We start from the raw sequence: 18,785 nt of genomic DNA, 5'->3' as shown, positions 1-18,785 counted from the left end.
ACCATGATATCATTCCAAGAAATTTCGTTAAAGAGATGTTGTTTATCTGCAGATCATCTACATCTGGAGGTTTGTTCCGTTTTCGGATTTCAAACAGTTTTACAATTTGAACTGACTATTGACAGTGTCTCATATCATCCGTAGGTTTTTTCTTTTTCGGTTCTCTGTTCACTTCTGGTTCTTGCTTTGAAATTGTTTCATCTTTTTGAGCATAAGAATGTTTCGCAATGCAATCATCTGATTTGATTGCCTCACCATGCTCTTCATCAGAAGTATTGACTGAATCTGACCACTAGGTGTCGCTATTTGTTTCCAACATAAACGCTTTCCTCTGTCGTGTGGTAAATTTTTCATCTGACCTTTCAACATAATTTGAACATTTAATAATCCTTTCTGAATCATAACAGGCTTTTCGTCTGTGCTGTCTTCTTCATCGAATCGAAGAATGTCTTCTTTCAATTCATATTTCTTGCAGTCATCACGTATTTTAATAATTCGTAAACAATCGTCTGTATTCAATTAGTCTTGACAACTGTCGTTTCATTAGTCAGGAATACTTTCCGATATTGTTGTGCCTTTGCATGCATGTCTGAATGAACATTGCATCGTACGTCTTAACACTACAGGCACTGCAGAATCGTGCTTGTCCGCCGATACTGGGCAGCGACTTTTAATTGAAATGTCCTCATCCTGCGCGGGAATTATATAATGTGTACGAGCGCCGGACGTGAGTCATGAACGATGACGTATAGAAGTTCGGGTCTGTCCGTGAGTCGTGCACAGCCAGCCACAGCAGTTAAGGCGACTGCGGGAATTAGGGGTTTGCATCCTGGTCCGGAACAAATTTTCAGTTTCGTCATCGCATTACACAGCTGATGGTTGACCGCATTCGCAGTTGCGAATGCATTTCAGCAATACTATGGCTAATGACTTCTTCCATTCTCCTTTTGTTTACGAGCATACTCGTTTTCCTATCACTAATTTCAATTACATTGGCAGCTTGAGTACTTTGTGTAGAGCATTTTACCTCAAACCTATCACCTCTTCAACCCTTTCGGCATGCGAAATTTGTGCGGTGCTATGTGTGTCAACATTCTCTCTAATCTTCTGTTCTTGTGCAACGTCTTACTTTCAACGTCCCTCAGGTGCTCAGCATTCGCTTGCTGCCTACGGGTTTGGTGAATGCGGGGTTCTCGTGCTGGGAACTGGTAAGCTCCGTCAGTCCTCTGTTACTGTAAGCTCTGGGCGTGCTTCAGCAATCACCGTGCGATGTGGCGGTGGAACGCTGTGTGTCTCAGGGATCGGGGATCGTGGCTAGACCACCCAGATCGCGAGAATGGAATAAACGTCTATAAAAGGCCCCTCAGTCTCCAGGTGTGCTACGCGCTGATGAGATGCATGGCTGTTGAGGTGGAACAGTCGTTAGCGGGCAACCTCTGGGGGAACCTGCCGCACCTCAGTTATATAAGACTTACCTAGCCACGCGGGGCTCTGTCTAGGTGGACTTCTATTTCCCTAGCTACCAGTTGGATCGATATGGATCCTTTAAGTTCCCTCTTCCACATCCCAGCGGAATGGGTGGGCCGCTTGTAGGTACTAACACCCAATCAAATTACAGGGCTCATGTAGCTAGTCCTCCAGACTCAGGAGTTACACAGAATTTATCTATGCATAGTAACAGAACGCACGCTACCAATCAGAAAGTGTTTTTAATTGTGAAACGGAAACCACCAGAAAGCTAAATGCCTTGGAGAATATGCCGTAGAAACGGAGCTCCACAACACCTTGAACGATAGCGAAGGTGTTTTGAAATGTCGAGATATTGTTGACATTCCCAAGGAGGAATGAATGTATAAGTGGGCTTAAGAGAGGATCGTTGACATGCAGAATACACTGAAAAGGGTGGATGGAGATCTGGTGAAATCTGACTTCTTCATCCTTACATTCAATAGCACGAAACCACCAGAGCCTAGCAAGGCGGGTGTTTTTCGTCTCAGCGTATGGCCATCTGCCCCTAACCCAAATGCGCTGTTTTAAGTGCCAACGCGTTTGGGCACACCACCTTAGGATGCAAGGGTAAAGCTACTCGTGGAAAATGTGGCAATGCCACCCATGATGGCGTTGACTGCTCCTCCCCTCCAAAGTGTGGAAATTGCTGTGGGGATCACCCTGTCTGGAGGAGGGCTTGCATTGTCTTCATTGAAGAGCCTAAGATACAGGAGATTAAGAAATCGAAACGCAGCCCTTATGGGGAGGCCAAGAAGATCAGTAAGGACACCTCCCACATTCTCTATCTCTTTTGCTTCCACCCTTAAAAATCGTCTTTCTACAGCCAAAGCTTCTATAAAAACGGAGGTTGCTAGTGTCGGCACTAGTACCTGCGTTTGTCAGTGTATTTGTGAAGCTGCAGTTGTGTCCAAGCCCATAGCCCCTGCGAGAACATATGAGAAAGCCACCGTTAACGCCATTGCGGAGCACACGGTAAATTCAAGGGCAGAGTCTTTTACAAAATCCAGTGCTGCTTCTGCCTCTGTTGCGGTAGTTACCCCAAAAGCCATCCCAGGTCAAGAAAGGAAATGGATAGCTTCCGCCACAGGCGAAAACAGGCCGTAGACCATCAGACCATGTTGATGTCATTCGACTTGATGGTTCTGCTACTTCTGCTTCAGAGCCAGTATACCGCAAAGTCTGCCCAGGGCAACCATCTTGCCCCAAAAATGAAGCTCCAGCTGTTGTGGGCTCCTCGCTCCGGTGGAATGACAGGGTGAAAATCCAACCACCATGGTAAATGGCTCCCATACTACAGTGGAACATGTATGGGTTCAGGTCTCATGTGAAGGAACTGAAACTCCTTGAAAAGGCACATGGGTCTATACCCTCCACCTCCAACATAAGGATGACCTGACTGGGGAACGAGCCAGTTGAGGTGTTGCTCTGTTGGTACTAACACACACCACTCCTCTCCTCTCCACTTAGTTACTGCCCTACAAGCCGTAGCCATTACAGTTCATGCGAGTCTGACGATCACTATCTGCTCCCTGTCCTTACTTCTGAAGGATCTAATAGACTGTGAGGCTCTCGCAGGCCTTACTGAACAACTCCCCTGCCCGTTTCTCTTACTGGGTGATTTCAATGCCCATAATGTATTATGAGGCTCACACTATTTTTGCCTCAGGGGTCGAGTGTTGGAGATCCCCATGGTATCTCACAAGCTGTGCATCCTTAACAAAGGCAGTCCCACACATTTCTCGGCTGCTAACAGGCCATCCTCCACCATCGAGCTCTCATTCTGCGCTCTAGCCCTTGCAGACTTAGCACACTGGGAAGCAACTGATGACCTTCTTTCTAGTAACCACTTCCCACTGTGGATCCACCTACTGAATGGAGGATTGATGGAACAGACGCCACCAAGATTGATGATAAGCAGGGCTAACTGGGCCCTGTTCAGCCAGGTGGCTGTGTTTGAACACTGTGACAGCGTCAAGGTATGGGTGGCCCACATGACATGTATGATCCATAATGCCGCTGTCCTGTCCATACCACAGTCTCTTGGTCCTCTTAGGAGGCGACCTGTACCTTGATGGAAAGAAGAGTACCGTCCAGCTATCTGGGCCAGGCGTGCAACTCTTCGACAGTTTAAACGCTGGCAGACAGTGGACATCCCACAGCCTCTCGAATCGCGAGAGCCAAAGCTCGACACACGTCATTAAGGAGAGCAAAAAACCGTCATGGCAAGCATTCCTGGACTCCATCAATCTTTCCACTTGTTCTACAAACGTATGGGAAGCCACCGGGAGGATTTCTAGTAAATACAGTCGTTTACAGATAGCAGCAGTACTTAAACAGAGGTGTCTCCAAATAGCGCCCAGAGGCATCACTCAGATGCTGGCTGAACATTTTGCAAAAACTAGAGCCAATGCAAGCCAGGATCCGGAATTTTGTCGCTACTATGCAACTGTACAGAGGCCTACTGTTCTGAGGCCTACAGCTCTTCTTTCTCCATGTGGGAACTCGAATCGGCACTGTTTGAGACTCGTGATACTGCACCTGGTCACGACCAAATCCGGTACACAACATTTGCCACTGGCGTCAAATGATATCCTCCTCAAATGTTTCAATCTTATATGGCAGACAGGCACCCTCCCCAACTCATGGAGGGAGGCGGTTCTGATCCCTCATCTGAAACTGGGAAACGACTGTACATCTCTCAGTAGTTACAGGAGTATCACCTTAACGAGCTGTGCAGGAAAACTCTGGACTGAATGGTTAACTGTCGTCTGGTGTGGTTGTTAAGGACTAGACAAATCCTTATCCACTCTCATTGTGGATTCTTGAGATTGTCCACTGTCGGCAACCTGGCCCTGCTGGAGGCGGCTGTTCAGCAGTCATTGCTATGCAACAGTTACTGTATATATTCTTCCACATCAGTAAGGTGTATGGTACTACTTTGAGACACTGTATTCAAAAATGGTTCAAATGACTCTGAGCACTATGGGACTCAACTGCTGAGGTCATTAGTCCCCTAGAACTTAGAACTAGTTAAACCTAACTAACCTAAGGACATCACAAACATCCATGCCCGAGGCAGGATTCGAACCTGCGACCGTAGTGGTCTCGCGGTTCCAGACTGCAGCGCCTTTAACCGCACGGCCACTTCGACCGGCAGACACTGTATTCCTGCACAACTGCATCAGTGGTGCTTTCCTGGCCACCTCCACATCTTCATATGGTCTTTCCTGTCTCATCAGTTTTTTCGGAACCGAGCTAGTGCCTCAATGTCAGATCGTTTTGAACAGGAGAATGGTGTCCCTCAGGGCCATAGCCAAAAATAGTATCACGTCTATGGTAAGGAGTCCTGTACAGTGCTCCTTATTTCTGGACAATTATGCTGTTTTCTGCTCCTCCTCCAGTGTTGCAACAGCAAGCTGTCAGTTGAAACTTATTGTGCGGGGGTTAGAGGAGTGGGCTGCAAAGATGGACTTACAGTTTTCTGCGGATAAGTGCATGTGTGTTGTAAGATGTCGCGGTCTCCTCACCTTCATTGCTTACATGTTCTGCCCTCACAATCATGTTCCGCACATCAAGACGCTTCATTCGAACCCAAACTCGATAAGATAAAGTCAATGTTGTATAAATTCATTCAAACGATATGCAATTGACAAGTGAGCACACCGTGGTTGAAACACTCGAGGCTGGCGTGCACACATACATTCCAGACACGACGGTCACAGAGGCTTTTAGTTCGTGAGAGAGGCCGCACAACGGGACACCAGGCCCTTCAGAGGATGACCCAGCCCATGTCGGCCGGTGACCGCCTGTAGCGGACAGCATAGGCCCGAGTGGAAAGGGGGGGACAACCCCGTGTTCGGCTTAAAAGCAAATTCCGCTACATTGTGTGGGAGTGGCCAGCCTATGCATTCTTTAGACATAGCACACAGTTTCAGAGATTTTCACAGGGAGACAGCAAACGCCAAACGCCAAAGCTACAAGTTTCCGGATTGGTCGCCTTAAACGAAACGTCATTCTCCCGTTTTAGAAGTCCAATGCTGATTGGCAGACGATATTTCTGACGCCTTGAGCTGAAGGAATAATGGAAGAGACCGAAAGATATACCCCTTCACGTCCGGCGTGAGAGGGGCCGTTCCATTGTCGCTCTTGGAGCGAAAACACGTAACGAGAGCGTGCGCGCTCATACATGTACTCGAGAGAGCGAGGAACAAGTCTCTCCTCAGTACTTCACTGGGAGAGCACCTCTGTCGAGAGCGAATGAAAGGGCGACTCTATATTGAGTCCTTGCGATTAAGCGTTGTTCACTGTGTTGGCCGACACACTTATTGTGTGGTGTGAATGGACAGAGTTATAGTTAGACGCCTGCGAGCGAATTTTGAGTGGCATCACGGTGGACTGGTTATCTGACTGGTGTACCACGCCAATAGTTAGACTAGGGGCGAATAGGAATCCTTGACTTCATCAAGGCATAGGGAGAGTTTGATTGGCGAAGGTCAATCCAGATAGAACGAGAGTTATCTTATTTGTCAGCAGCGAGCGGCGCAGACAGCAGTCATCGCAGCTTACGGTATTGTGCGCTACAGCTATTGCGAGCCCCATATTTCCTCCACAACAGTACACTTCACTGCATTTTCCACGCGACAGCCTCGACCGTACCTAGCAACATTCTAAAGGATAATTATTCAAGTTGAGTAGGCATGCCTCTCAGCCATTCTGCCAAGTTAACTACCATCTTAAACTTTGTGTAGACATTTCATTAGCGAATCCTATCCTTGAAAGGTAAACTACACATTCCGAAAAGAACCAGGATATAACTTGTTCAATTCATAACTAAAAGTGCCATTGTGATTTCGCAGAATTTTTGCAAAATAAATAATAACTTTCGTTAGTTCCATGTTTTTCTTACACTAACTAGCACTACTCCAGTACCCAAGTATCCCACTAGTTACGTAAGACATTTTGTGAATTTTTGTGTCATTTCCTTACAGCGAACGACTCCAGAAGATATTTATTGCTGAAAGTTTTTCAGGCATTTCTCTTTAGAACGTGAGAAGCGTTTGTCTGACTTCTGTAGTAGTGTGGGGGTGGAAATTGCATCTTGCAGGAGCCACAGGGTAAAGGATACATAACAGATTAATCCGTTGCGCAGAATAACAGAATAATAGATCAACCCCACACGCTCAGAGTGTTCAATTTAATCGTTTTCTTCGTATTTTTTATTTGCTTGCCTTGCATATGGGGGCACCATCATACATTTTAGAGACTCTGTGCTGTTTCGGGGCCTTATTTTTGACTGGATATTGTCGTGGTTGCCACATCTGAGAGACTTGAAAGCCAGAACCCTGGAGGCACTGAATGTCTTAAAGTGCCTTAACCACAGTTCTTGGGGATCTGACAGGATGGGTTTCCTCCAGTTGTATATGGCTTTCGTTCATTCGCACCTGGACTATGGGTGCACAGTGTACCGATCACTGAGCCCTTCTTGTCTGAAGACCACTGACGTCCACCATGAGAGGATTCGGCTAGCCACGGGTGCTTATAGGACCAGTCCCACACCGAACCTCTATGATGAGACCAGGGAACCACCACTTCCCATCCGGCAACAGCTCCTCATGGTGCATAATGCATGTGAGGTCCCCACAGTTCCGACTTCAGCCGCACACTGTACTGTTGCTCGTCTGCCGCTGGAACGCATTTTCTTCAAATGTACACGAGCAACAATGTCATTTGGGATCTGCGTGCAACTTCTGCTGGAGTCACTTAGTGCGGATCAAGTACAACTTCAAATCCAGATCTTGAAACGTCTGCCGCCCTGGTTACTGCAGAGGCCCACGGTCATTTTAGATTTAGTGCATTACTGGAGAGACTGCACTCCTGCTTCCGTTTTTAGTTCGATATTTACAGATATCTTATACGAGCACCACAATTATGTAGCTGTCTTTAGGGATGGGTCAAAGCATGGGGAGTCCGTTAGTTGCTCTGTCGTTTTCCCGAATCGTGTCCTCACAGTCCGACTGCTTTAAGACTTTACTATCTGCGACTCCGAATTACACTCCTGGAAATGGAAAAAAGAACGCATTGACACCGGTGTGTCAGACCCACCATACTTGCTCCGGACACTGCGAGAGGGCTGTACAAGCAATGATCACACGCACGGCACAGCGGACACACCAGGAACCGCGGTGTTGGCCGTCGAATGGCGCTAGCTGCGCAGCATTTGTGCACCGCCGCCGTCAGTGTCAGCCAGTTTGCCGTGGCATACGGAGCTCCATCGCAGTCTTTAACACTGGTAGCATGCCGCGACAGCGTGGACGTGAACCGTATGTGCAGTTGACGGACTTTGAGCGAGGGCATATAGTGGGCATGCGGGAGGCCGGGTGGACGTACCGCCGAATTGCTCAACACGTGGGGCGTGAGGTCTCCACAGTACATCGATGTTGTCGCCAGTGGTCGGCGGAAGGTGCACGTGCCCGTCGACCTGGGACCGGACCGCAGCGGCGCACGGATGCACGCCAAGACCGTAGGATCCTACGCAGTGCCGTAGGGGACCGCACCGCCACTTCCCAGCAAATTAGGGACACTGTTGCTCCTGGGGTATCGGCGAGGACCATTCGCAACCGTCTCCATGAAGCTGGGCTACGGTCCCGCACACCGTTAGGCCGTCTTCCGCTCACGCCCCAACATCGTGCAGCCCGCCTCCAGTGGTGTCGCGACAGGCGTGAATGGAGGGACGAATGGAGACATGTCGTCTTCAGCGATGAGAGTCGCTTCTGCCTTGGTGCCAATGATGGTCGTATGCGTGTTTGGCGCCGTGCAGGTGAGCGCCACAATCAGGACTGCATACGACCGAGGCACACAGGGCCAACACCCGGCGTCATGGTGTGGGGAGCGATCTCCTACACTGGCCGTACACCACTGGTGATCGTCGAGGGGACACTGAATAGTGCACGGTACATCCAAACCGTCATCGAACCCATCGTTCTACCATTCCTAGACCGGCAAGGGAACTTGCTGTTCCAACAGGACAATGCACGTCCGCATGTATCCCGTGCCACCCAACGTGCTCTAGAAGGTGTAAGTCAACTACCCTGGCCAGCAAGATCTCCGGATCTGTCCCCCATTGAGCATGTTTGGGACTGGATGAAGCGTCGTCTCACGCGGTCTGCACGTCCAGCACGAACGCTGGTCCAACTGAGGCGCCAGGTGGAAATGGCATGGCAAGCCGTTGCACAGGACTACATCCAGCATCTCTACGATCGTCTCCATGGGAGAATAGCAGCCTGCATTGCTGCGAAAGGTGGATATACACTGTACTAGTGCCGACATTGTGCATGCTCTGTTGCCTGTGTCTATGTGCCTGTGGTTCTGTCAGTGTGATCATGTGATGTATCTGACCCCAGGAATGTGTCAATAAAGTTTCCCCTTCCTGGGACAATGAATTCACGGTGTTCTTATTTCAATTTCCAGGAGTGTATATGCGATCTAGCGGGCTCTAGAGCAGATGAGACGTTCATCCAGTGATAAATTTCTTGTCTGTTCAGATTCTCTGAGCGCTCACTACTCTCTCCAACGTTTGTACCCAGCAGTTAAACTCATCCAGAATATCCAGGATGCACTCCTCCAACTACAACGACTGGGGAAAGAGGTGTCTTTCTGCTGGGTACCTGGGCACATGGGAACTGCGGGGAACGAAGCGGCTGATCGAGCAACCAAGGAGGTGTGTCGTGATTGTCAGGTATTGCAGTGCGCCATTGCCCTGCATGCTATCACCTCGCTGTTGAGGTAGAAAGTAATTCGTCGATGGGAAGACGAGTGGCTGGAAGTAACCGACAACAAAGCTCCGTGTCGTAAAGTCCACAACTCTGCCATGGCGTACTTTCTTCTACCCAGTCGACGGGACGAAGTCCTTCTTACTCGTCTTCGCATAATTCACAGCCCAGTGACACAAGGATTCTTACTCCAGCGACAGGACGCTCCAATGTATGGTGCTTGTCGCGTGCAGATCACTGTGCGCTACATTTTATTGGATTAGGTTTTATTTGCCGACCAGCGGACTGTGGCAGATTTGCCGAAGTATCTTTTGTCTATTTTAATCAATGTTCAAACGAATGTGGTGCAAGTTTTAAAGTTTTGTGAACTCTCCAATATTTTCAACAAGAGTTTAGAGAGATGTTTTAAATACGTCAGCCGCGCTGGATTAGCCGAGCGGCCAAAGGCGCTGCAGTCATGGACTCTGCGGCTGGTCCTGGCGGAGGTTTGAGTCCTCCCTCGGGCATGGGTGTGTGTGTTTGTCCTTAGGATAATTTAGGCTAAGGAGTGTGTAAGCTTAGGGACTGATAACCTTAGCAGTTAAGTCCCATAGGATTTCACACACTTTTGAATATTTTAAATACGTCAACAGGATGACTGGTTCACCAAAGTTTTTTTGTAAGTGGTCGGCCAGTCACATTTCTCTATGCTTTTCTCTTAGCTCTTTTGTGTTTTGTTTTTAATGGCTCTGAGCACTATGGGACAACTTCTGAGGTCATCAGTAGCCTAGAACTACTTAAACCTAACTAACCTAAGGACATCACACACACCCATGCCCGAGGCAGGATTCGAACCTGCGACCGTAGCGGTCTCGCGATTCCAGACAGTAGCGTCTAGAACCGCACGGCCACTCCGGCCGGCTGTTTTGTTTTCTCTGTGTTTTAATTTCCTGCACCGCTACTTCCACTCTTAATTGGTTTATTTCATGTGAGATAATGAGTGTGAGTTCATTTCGAGTGCACGAGTATACCGCAATTTTAATCTGTCTCCACATTCGCTTGTTTTGGTTAGTGTAAGGGTGCTGACGACCTCGCCGTCGGGCGCCCATAAGATCCAAATACACATATACACTACTTTCAACGCCTCCTTTTCTCGCTACACTTCTACTTGATTTTCAGACCGCATGACCCTTCTAAAATTGTTCCACAGCCATGTTTGAAAGACTTGTATGAGTGGCTTGTAGACACGATCAGGCTAACTTTAGAACAGATTCACATGACTTCCTTCAATTCTGAATCAAATGTTCTTTCAAAATGGTTCAAATGGCTCTGAGCACTATGGGACTCAACTGCTGCGGTCATAAGTCCCCTAGAACTTAGAACTACTTAAACCTAACTAACCTAAGGACAGCACACAACACACAGCCATCACGAGGCAGAGAAAATCCCTGACCCCGCCGGGAATCGAACCCGGGAACCCGGGCGTGGGAAGCGAGAACGCTACCGCACGACCACGAGATGCGGGCCAAATGTTCTTTATTTTAAGTTTTAGACCCGCTTCAGACTGAGTTGTTTACAGTTTTCTCAAGACCGTCCTACTTCCATTTGGGTCATTCTGAATATACAGCGGGAACACTGCTCCCCTCAAAATCGTTTACAAATTTATAGTGGTGTTTGTTCTGTGGACATGGTAGCAAAACGGAATACCACCTCTAATTTGCAAGTGTATAGATATCGGGTGGACATGGTAGCAAAACAGAATACCACCTCTAATTTGCAAGTGTATAGATATCGGATATATATAATTTACACAGAGAAGTAGGAACCTGTTTTATATGTAATGAGACTGCACACCTGCGCACAAATTACCTGTATCGTGTCACGGTCCTAAAATCCGCTAATGAACATCGTAAAAGGCTAATTTCATCGGACCTTGTTCCCCAATTGGATATTTGTGGTAAGGTCTCATAGGACAACCTGCTGAGGTCGTCGGTCCCTAAGCTTACGCACTACCTAATCTAACGTAAGCTAACTTACGCTAAGGACACGCTAAATCAGTAAGCGGATCGAAACAGCATGTCCAGACATTCTGGGATGATAATGGCATTGAAACAGAGGATGACACGCGTAAAGATGAAATACTAAACACCTTTTTCCAAAGCTGTTTCACAGAGGAAGACCGCACTGCAGTTCCTTCTCTAAATCCTCGCACGAACGAAATATGGCTGACATCGAACTAAGTGTCTAAGGAATAGAAAAGTAACTGAAATCACTCAACAGAGGAAAGTCCACTGGACCTGACTGGATACCAATTCGATTTTACACGGAGTACGCGAAAGAACTTGCCCCCCCCCCCCCCCCGCCCTTCTAATAGCCGTGTACCGCAAGTCTCTAGAGGAACGGAAGGTTCCAAATGATTGGAAAAGAGCACAGGTAGTTCCAGTTTTCAAGAAGGGTCGTCGATTAGATGCGCAAAACTATAGGCCTATATGTCTGACATCGATCTGTTGTAGATTTTTAGAACATGTTGTTTGCTCGCGTATCATGTCATTTCTGGAAACCCAGAATCTACTCTGTAAGAATCAAAATGGATTCCGGAAACAGCGATCGTGTGAGACCCAACTCGCTTTATTTGTTCATGAGACCCAGAAAATATCATATACAGGCTCCCAGGTAGATGCCATTTTCCTTGACTTCCGGAAGGGGTTCGATACAGTTCCGCACTGTCGTCTGATAAACAAAGTAAGAGCCTACGGAATATCAGACCAGCTGTGACGCTGGATTGAAGAGTTTTTAGCAAACAGAATACAGCATGTTGTTCTCAATGGAAAGACGTCTACAGACGTGAAAGTAACCTCTGGCGTGCCACAGGGGAGTGTTATGGGACCAATTGCTTTTCACAATATATACAAATGACCTAATAGATAGTGTCGGAAGTTCCATGCAGCTTTTAGCGGATGATGCTGTAGTATACAGAAAAGTTGCAGCATTAGAAAATTGCAGCGAAATGCAGGAAGATCTGCAGCAAATAGGCACTTGGTGCAGGGAGTAGCAACTGACCCTTAACATAGAAAAATGTAATGTATTGCGAATACATAGAAAGAAGGATCCTTTATTGTATATTTTATGATAGCGGAACAAACACTGGTAGCAGTTACTTCTGTAAAATATCTGGAAGTACAGGTACGGAACGATTTGAAGTGGAATGATCATATAAAATTAATTGTTGGTAAGGCGGGTGCCAGGTTGAGATTCATTGGGAGAGTCCTTAGAAAATGTAGTCCATCAACAAAGGAGGTGGCTTACAAAACACTCTTTCGACGTATACTTGAGTATTGCTCATCAGTGTGGGATCCGTACCAGGTCGGGTTGACAGAGGAGATCGAGAAGATCGAAAGAAGAGCGGCGCATTTCGTCACAGGGGTATTTGGTAAGCGTAATAGCGTTACGGAGATGTTTAGCAAACTCAACTGGCAGACTCTGCAAGAGAGACGCTCTACATCGCGTCTCGAAACCTACAGCTTCTCCAGGTTTCGAGAGAGTGCGTTTCTGGATGATGTATCAAATGGTTCAAATGGCTCTGGGCACTATGGGACTTAACTGCTGTGGTCATCAGTCCCCTAGAACTTAGAACTACTTAAACCTAACTAACCTAAGGACATCACACACATCCATGCCCGAGGCAGGATTCGAACCTGCGACCGTAGCAGTCTCACGGTTCCGGACTGAGCGCCTAGAACCGCTAGACCACCGCGGCCGGCATGAGGTATCGAATGTATCGTTTCCCCCTACTTGTAACTCCCGAGGAGATCACGAATGTAAAGTTAGAGATTCGAGCGCGCACGGAGGCTTTCCGGCAGTCGGTCTTCCCGCTAACCATACGCGACTGGAACAGGAAAGGGAGGTAATGACAGTGGCACGTAAAGTACCCTCCGCCACCAACCGTTGGGTGGCTTGCGGAGTATAAATGTAGATGTAGATGTAGATGCTCTAGGGAGGACTCAAACCTCCGACGGGGGGAGCCACGCGGACCGTGCCAAGACGTCCCAGACCACATGGATACCCCACGCGGCTGTTCCCCAAGTAACAGTCGTTGTACCTAACCAAATTCCTGAGGGGTAACGCGAGTCATTGCTTGGTGGCCCTAATTAATTACCACTGTTAACGTCATATAGGACTTTACTGCTGTAATTTCTGCGTCGCCGCAACTTCCACTTCAAAACAAGTGTAGACTTGTTCAAGATAGTGAGCAGTCAGACCTCTTCCCTTCTCCGCTCTACTGAAAATATTCCGTTGGAGAATGCCTCTCCCCTTACGGAGTTCATATCAGATGGTAAAATGTTAGCTACTGTTCGAGATTCGAAAGTGTCCAGCACCACTTCCGTTGTATCTTCCGAGACCGGGAACGCCTCTTCAGGATCGCATGAGGAGGGACCTGCTCTGGAGTTCCGCACTGTATCGGCGGACTTGCCGGACAACCCTGAGTCTGTAACCAATTACGTGGTGTACGTCCGAAAGTACAGACGCAACATATATAATTAAGGCGATGACCCCCAGTGATCATGTCTGTGCGTATGCGCGCCACGCACGAAGTGTAACGGGAATGGACGAAACTCCGCAAGTAATGAGGATAATGGGCAGGTGAATTAAATTGGCAGTGTTGTGGATAACTTGAGAATTTGGGCCTGATGGGAGGCGGGCTAGAGGAGTCCGTGCAGCTGCGATGATCACTGTGTCCAGATGGCGCAATGGTCAGAGCATCTACAGGGGATATGCAAAATAATGTAAACAGCTGCACTTACTTGTGAATGGTTTATAAATAAGGAGTTGGACCCCCATTTGCCTTTAATACAGCTGCGAGTCTTCTTGGAATACTGGCATATAATTATTGTATATTCGATCAGAGCCTCTCCTAACTCGTGTAGTGACAAGGGAGGTGGAAATCTGCTCCAAAGTCTGCGCTTCAATACCGACCACAAGGGCCCGATAATATTCAAGTCTTGAGACTATGCTGGCTAGGGAAGGCGCTGCAGTTCAGCTGCATGCCCCTCATAACACGATTGTACAGTCCTGGCTGTGTGAATGGGTGCATTATTATCCTGAAATACGGCATCATCGTTGGGGAACAACAGTTGAATCATGGGGTACACCTGATCACCTATTGAGAGTTACGATGGGACCAGCAGAATATCATGATATGGCTGCCCACACCATCATACACCTCTATGCTTAACCGCTGGGATCAAAGAATCAGGATTGTAGGCTTCTTTTGGCGTTCTCGATACGTAAATCTGGTCCGATGTTGGAAATAACGAAAACGTTAACTCGTCTGACCATATGACTTGTTTCCCCTGACCAGCAATGCAGGATTAATGGTTCCGACACCATGTTTTATGCTTCTTTGCGTTGATTGTCGTCACTAATGGTTTCGGTATAGCAGCTCGTCCACGAATATTCGCTTTATGGAATTCTCGGCTGACAGTGTCGATAGAAACATGGTCTCGAAGATGTCTTTTGAGCTCTGCAGTCACTTTAGCCGCCATAGCTTCGTGGTGTTTTGACACAATTCGTGTTAGCTTACGACGATCTCTGTCATTTACATCTGCATCTACATCTACATTTATACTCCGCAAGCCACCCAACTGTGTGTGGCGGAGGGCACTTTACGTGCCACTGTCATTACCTTCCTTTCCTGTTCCAGTCGCGTATGGTTCGCGGGAAGAACGACTGCCGGAAAGCCTCCGTGCGCGCTCGAATCTCTCTAATTTTACATTCGTGATCTCCTCGGGAGGTATAAGTAGGGGGAAGCAATGGAAGCAATATATTCGATACCTCATCCAGAAACGCACCCTCTCGAAACCTGGACAGCAAGCTACACCGCGATTCAGGGCGCCTCTCTTGCAGAGTCTGCCACGTGAGTTTGCTAAACATCTCCGTTACGCTATCACTCTTACCAAATAACCCTGTGACGAAACGCGCCGCTCTTATTTGGATCTACTCTATCTCCTCTGTCAATCCAACCTGGTACGGATCCCACACTGATGAGCAATACTCAAGTATAGGTCGAACGAGTAAGTAAGTCACCTCCTTTGTTGATGGACTACATTTTCTAAGGACTCTCCCAATGAATCTCAACCTGGCACTCGCCTTACTAACAATTAGGTTCAATTTGCGCCCACTATTACGTATACACTGTTCGCATTATTTTTCCTACTCCATTTACCTCATAGGGCCACCGGCCATGTCGCAGTGGTAACACCGGTTCCCGTCAGATCACCGAAGTTAAGCGCTGTCGGGCTGCTCTAGCACTTGGGTGGGTGACTGTCCGCTTTGCCGAGCGCTGTTGGCAAGCGGGGTGCTCTCAGCCGTTGAGAAGCAAACCGAGGAGCTACTTGATTGAGAAGTAACGGCTCCCGTCCCGGAAACTGACATACAGCTGGGAGAGCGGTGTGCTGACCACATACCGCTCCATATCCGCATCCACCGTCGCCTATGGGCCGAGGGTGACACGGCGGCCGGTCGGTACCGTTAGGCCTTCATGACCTTTCCGGGAGGAGTTTAGTTTATTTCATAGGCAGGAGTTCGCGGTTCAAATTCCGGTCTGGCAAAAACTTTCAGCTTGGCGCTGTCTTTAATTTCCTTGTGTCTATTGTTCTGTGTCTTGATGCTACTAACGTTACTAGCTTGTGCCTTATGTTCACTGTCAATACAATTTGGTTGTGTCTTAATACGATTTTCAAGACCACTAGCACTGCTAACCAGTTGGCTACTTCGCGCTTTCATTTGGTTGTTAGGTGTGTACCCTTTGCCTTAATATGTTGTTGTTGTTGTGGTCTTCAGTCCTGAGACTGGTTTGATGCAGCTCTCCATGCTACTCTATCCTGTGCAAGCTTTTTCATCTCCCAGTACCTACTGCAACCTACATCCTTCTGAATCTGCTTAGTGTATTCATCTCTTGGTCTCCCTCTACGATTTTTACCCTCCACGCTGCCCTCCAATACTAAATTGGTGATCCCTTGATGCCTCAGAACATGTCCTACCAACCGATCCCTTCTTCTGGTCAAGTTGTGCCACAAACTTCTCTTCTCCCCAATCCTATTCAATACTTCCTCATTAGTTATGTGATCTACCCATCTAATCTTCAGCATTCTTCTGTAGCACCACATTTCGAAAGCTTCTATTCTCTTCTTGTCCAAACTATTTATCGTCCATGTTTCACTTCCATACATGGCTACACTCCATACAAATACTTTCAGAAATGACTTCCTGACACTTAAATCTATACTCGATGTTAACAAATTTCTCTTCTTCAGAAACGCTTTCCTTGCCATTGCCAGTCTACATTTTATATCCTCTCTACTTCGACCATCATCAGTTATTTTGCTCCCCAAATAGCAAAACTCCTTTACTAATTTAAGTGTCTCATTTCCTAATCTAATTCCCTCAGCATCACCCGACTTCATTAGACTACATTCCATTATCCTTGTTTTGGTTCAAAAATGGCTCTGAGCACTATGGGACTCAACTGCTGAGGTCATTAGTCCCCTAGAACTTAGAACTAGTTAAACCTAACTAACCTAAGGACATCACAAACATCCATGCCCGAGGCAGGATTCGAACCTGCGACCGTAGCGGCCTTGCGGTTCCAGACTGCAGCGCCTTTAACCGCACGGCCACTTCGGCCGGCCTCCTTGTTTTGCTTTTGTTGATGTTCATCTTATATCCTCCTTTCAAGACACTGTCCATTCCATTCAACTGCTCTTCCAAGTCCTTTGCTGTCTCCGACAGAATTACAATGTCATCGGCGAACCTCAAAGTTTTTATTTCTTCTCCATGAATTTTAATACCTACTCCGAATTTTTCTTTTTTTTTCCTTTACTGCTTGCTCAATATACAGATTGAACAACTTCGGGGAGAGGCTACAACCCTGTCTTACTCCCTTCCCAACCACTGCTTCCCTTTCATGTCCCTCGACTCTTATAACTGCCATCTGGTTTCTGTACAAATTGTAAATAGCCTTTCGCTCCCTGTATTTTACCCCTGCCACCTTTAGAATTTGAAAGAGAGTATTCCAGTCAACATTGTCAAAAGCTTTCTCTAAGTCTACAAATGCTAGAAACGTAGGTTTGCCTTTCCTTAATCTTTCTTCTAAGATAAGTCGTAAGGTCAGTATTGCCTCACGTGTTCCAACATTTCTACGGAATCCAAACTGATCTTCCCCGAGGTTGGCTTCTACTAGTTTTTCCATTCGTCTGTAAAGAATTCGTGTTAGTATTTTGCAGCTGTGACTTATTAAACTGATTGTTCGGTAATTTTCACATCTGTCAACACCTGCTTTCTTTGGGATTGGAATTATTATATTCTTCTTGAAGTCTGAGGGTATTTCGCCTGTTTCATACATCTTGCTCACCAGATGGTAGAGTTTTGTCAGGACTGGCTCTCCCAAGGCCGTCAGTAGTTCCAATGGAATGTTGTCTACTCCGGGGGCCTTGTTTCGACTCAGGTCTTTCAGTGCTCTGTCAGACTCTTCACGCAGTATCATATCTCCCATTTCATCTTCATCTACATCCTCTTCCATTTCCATAATATTGTCATCAAGTACATCGCCCTTGTATAGACCCTCTATATACTCCTTCCACCTTTCTGCTTTCCCTTCTTTGCTTAGAACTGGGTTTCCATCTGAGCTCTTGATATTCATAGAAGTCATTTTCTTATCTCCAAAGGTCTCTTTAATTTTCCTGTAGGCAGTATCTATCTTACCCTTAGTGAGATAGGCCTCTACATCCTTACATTTGTCCTCTAGCCATCCCTGCTTAGCCATTTTGCGCTTCCTGTCGATCTCATTTTTGAGACGTTTGTATTCCTTTTTGCCTGCTTCATTTAATGCATTTTTATATTTTCTCCTTTCATCAATTAAATTCAATATTTCTTCTGTTACCCAAGGATTTCTACTAGCCCTCGTCTTTTTACCTACTTGATCGTCTGCTGCCTTCGCTACTTCATCCCTCAAAGCTACCCATTCTTCTTCTACTGTAGTTCTTTCCCCCATTCCTGTCAAATATATGTTATTAAAAATTTAATAATTCCTTCACGCTCAAAAATTTTCACCATCTTGTTCTAAATATCAACATCACCTAATTCTACATCATATATCTCTACCAGTACTTTCTTTATTTGTGATAAGTTTAATATTTCGACAGACTCGTTTACATATTTATCATCTTCCATGTATGGTTCCTTATTTGTGTCTTCTGTTGGTTCTAGTTTTATTTGTGATGGGCTCAGCATTGGGATCTAATTGTTTATGTAGTCACGGTACCCTGGATAAGCTTGTTACTGTACAGTAACGTCATCTGTGCGTCCATTTCGGCAACTGCTAAGCGTCTCCATTAAATTTCTATGTACGACATGTACTTCTCCATTGTGCTCTCTATTGTCTGCTACAGATTACGCATTCATTTTGTTGTTAAATGAAGGATGCAATTTACTTTAGAAATTCCCTTGATATCTGCTACTACTTTCCGTATC

This window comes from Schistocerca nitens, chromosome 3, assembly GCF_023898315.1.
Source record: "Schistocerca nitens isolate TAMUIC-IGC-003100 chromosome 3, iqSchNite1.1, whole genome shotgun sequence".
NCBI lineage: Eukaryota > Metazoa > Arthropoda > Insecta > Orthoptera > Acrididae > Schistocerca > Schistocerca nitens.
Note: the sequence above shows the minus strand (reverse complement) of the source record.